The sequence below is a fragment of the Lonchura striata genome, chromosome W (genome assembly GCF_050655825.1).
Source record: "Lonchura striata isolate lonStrDom1 chromosome W, ASM5065582v1, whole genome shotgun sequence".
NCBI lineage: Eukaryota > Metazoa > Chordata > Aves > Passeriformes > Estrildidae > Lonchura > Lonchura striata.
This window is the reverse complement of record NC_140743.1, coordinates 13,085,566-13,088,948: the sequence shown is the minus strand read 5'-3', so window position 1 is coordinate 13,088,948 and position 3,383 is coordinate 13,085,566. Positions and strand designations below refer to the sequence as shown.

The following is a 3,383-nucleotide window of genomic DNA, read 5'->3' as shown; positions in this document are numbered from 1 at the left end:
CAGAGATTTCTCAGTTATTCATGTTCCTTTGAAAAAAGTGTATTTTGAATGGGCGATGCAGAAATCACAGGATTTTGCAATTGCTTTGTTAGGTTATCCGGGAATTTGTACTGTTCATTTTCCAGCTCACAGGATGCTGAATGCGAAAGTAAGTTTCAGGGAAAAAACAAAAATAAGCCAGGAACCAGTGGATGGGGTGACAGTGTTCACCGATGGTTCAGGAGAAACTCACAAATCAGTAGTTACATGGCAAAATTCAAAAACAGGGGAGTAGGAATCAGACATTAAAATAGTACAGGGTTCACCACAAATTGTGGAATTGGCAGCAGTTGTCGGGGTTTTTCAATTGTTTCAGGAACCTCTCAATCTGGTCACAGATTCAGCATATGTTGCAAATGTGGTCAAACGGTTAGAGGGATCACTTTTGAAACACACTGACAATGAAATTTTATATTCATATTTGTCATGCATGAGGACAATTCTGGAAAATAGAGAACACGAATATTTTGTTACACATATCAGGGCACACTCATCACTCCCAGGGTTCTTAGCAGAGGGAAATGCTCAAGCAGACAGACTCACAATGACCATATCTCAGACATTGCCGGATATTTTTGAGCAGGCAAAATTGAGCCATGCTTTTTTTCATCAGAATGTACAGGCATTGATGGAATCATTTCGCCTCTCCAAAAGTCAGGCGAGGGAGATCATCAATGCTTGTCCAGACTGTCAGCTTGTGCAGCCTCCTGCGTCTACAGGAGCTGTCAATCCAAGGGGATTGCAGAGTCTTCAGCTCTGGCAAGCTGATGTCACAAAATACCCATCTTTTGGGAGGCTCAAAAATATCCATGTCTCAGTTGACACATTTTCAGGGGCGATTTTTGCATCATTACATACAGGGGAAACCACAGAACATGCCTGCAGACACTTTTTGCAAGCATTTGCATCACTCGGGGTGCCACAAGAAATAAAAACAGATAATGGTCCAACTTATACAGGCAAAGTGCTTGACAAATTTCTGAAAAAATGGGGAGTGAAGCACCTTTTTGGTATTCCTTATTCTCCGTCAGGTCAAGCAATCATTGAAAGAACACATCACACCCTGAAATCCCTTTTGGATAAACAGAAAAGGGGAGAGGCAGGCTCAACACCTTATATGTGGCTGAACAAAGCTCTGTATGTATTGAATTTTTTAAATGGTTCTTTCTCAGAGCCCACACCACCAATCGTCAGGCATTTTACAAACAGTGCACAAGCAAAGTTAAGGGAAAATCCTTTGGTTTTGATCAGAAATCCGGAATCAGGACAAATTGAAGGTCCATTTACATTAATAACTTGGGGCAAGGGTTTCGCTTGTATTTCCACAGAGCAAGGACCGAAGTGGGTGTCGGCGAGGCACGTGAAACCTTTCCGGGTGCAGACGCAGGTGGACGCAGACCCGAGGAGCAAAGAAGAGAGCACGCAGACGGAGGCAGACAAGGACGCTGCAGACGTCTTGTCAGACAACGATTGATTATTCAGAGACTTGGGGTTTTTCGGGGAAATTAAGTGTCATTTGAACATTGCTGCATTGCAGGGTTTTTCACAAAGGTTGGGGACATGGACATGGAGTTTAGACAGGTAGTGTTCATGTGTCTCATTCTCTTGTCTGTTGCTTTGGACAATGAGACAGACTTTCCTATGAAACAACCGAGGGAAAAGGTGTGAGAGACTTTGGCAAAGGCAGTGGGTCTGGACAGTATTTGTCTGACTCATTAAAAGACAGGGAAACCATTTTTGACATGTTTGGTAGGTGTGCCAGTGAAGGAGTGGCCAATTCCAAAAAATATCTCTCCAAAAGTTTTGAAAACCTTTTCGGATCCTGTGGAAGGGTGGCATGTTTGGACACAATACCTTCCTGTGGCTCACCTGGAACCCCCAGAGTTAGACGTTTTTGGGTCAACAAAAATGAAATACTGTATCAAGTTTAATCCAGTGGGAGTGGCAAAGACAGATAATCATACAATAGATGTCACTCCAAATCAGTCTTTTTATAAAAATGCATCATCCTGGTGCAATTACACCAAGGTGACAAGCAAAGCATCCCTTCAACACCCAGCCACTTTACCGAAGGGAGTGTTTTTGATTTGCGAGGACAGAGTTTGGCCTGCTATCACTGCAAAAGTCAAGGGCGGTCCATGCAGCATTGGGGAGCTCTCATTGATAACACCTGATTTGAAAACTTTAAAGGAACAGACACGCAGGGAAAAAAGATCCCTTGATCAATATAGTCCGAATTGTGATGATGATGCTTATACCTGGGACAAGGCTCGGAGAATTGCAGTTGCAATCATCTCGCCCCAAACAGCATCGGGGGTGGCCTTGACACAATTGGACCACACAGCTTGCTGGTTGAGTAAACACAGTCGTGCCATTTCGTCTGCACTGAGTGACATGTTAACAGATATCAGCAGTGCAAGACAAGCAGTGCTCCAAAACAGGGCGGCAATTGATTATTTGCTGCTGTCACATGGGCACGGATGTGAAGAATTTGAGGGGATGTGCTGCATGAATTTGTCCGATCATTCAAAATCCATTCATGAAAATATAAAACAAATAGAAAGTAGTATCACCAAGTTGAAAAAAGTAACAGGGTCCTGGTGGGATGATTTCTTTAACCTTTTTGATCTCTCACCAGTGTGGAAAGAAATTTTGAAAGTAATATCTTACATTCTTATAGGGGTTGTAGTTCTTCTGCTTGTCATGCCATGCATTTTCATGTGTATTCAAAGGGCCTTGAACAAAGTGGCAAAGCAGGTGTTTTTGGTTCAAACAGGGAGGGGAGATGTGGGAACTCAAAATGTCTCTCAGACATTTTTAGAGGTTCCAGGCCATGGTCAGACGCAGTCTGGACCCCAGCAGGCAGCTGGATTTAGCTGTGATTTTGAGTTTGAACCATGGAATGAATTACCAACTTTGAAGGTGGAACAAGCAGTCACAAAATGCTAGATAGTATAGTAAATGTAGTCACAAAGTAGAGGGGAAAATTTTTTTGGTAGTGTATAGGGGGGTTTTAGTGCATGTACAGGGGGGTTTTTACTTTGTACATGGGGGTCAGAAGTTCTAAGATGGAGGAAAGTGGGCTGAACCCATCCTTCTTTTTTCTTCTTCCTTACCTCCATGTTCTTGGTGATGTTGACACTCACAGATTGGTTTAGAATAGAAAAACACTTGGCAACGTAGGTAATAGGTATTGGGGAATAATTGTAAACATGTTATACGTAATGTATCTTATAAAAGATAGCAGCAGCCCTGGGCAGGGAGAGAGAAGAAGAAGACACCAGACGGTCAGGGTGTCAGGAGTGTGTGCCTCTCTGCCTGGGCCGCTGACCAAAGGGCCGCAG

General features: G+C 43.2%; 1 pseudogene; it reads left to right on the top strand.

Annotated features, from left to right (window-relative positions):
• Positions 1–1,555: 1,555 nt before the first annotated feature.
• On the top strand, positions 1,556–2,988 carry LOC146763074 (uncharacterized; annotated as a pseudogene).
• The last annotated feature ends 395 nt before the right edge of the window (positions 2,989–3,383 follow it).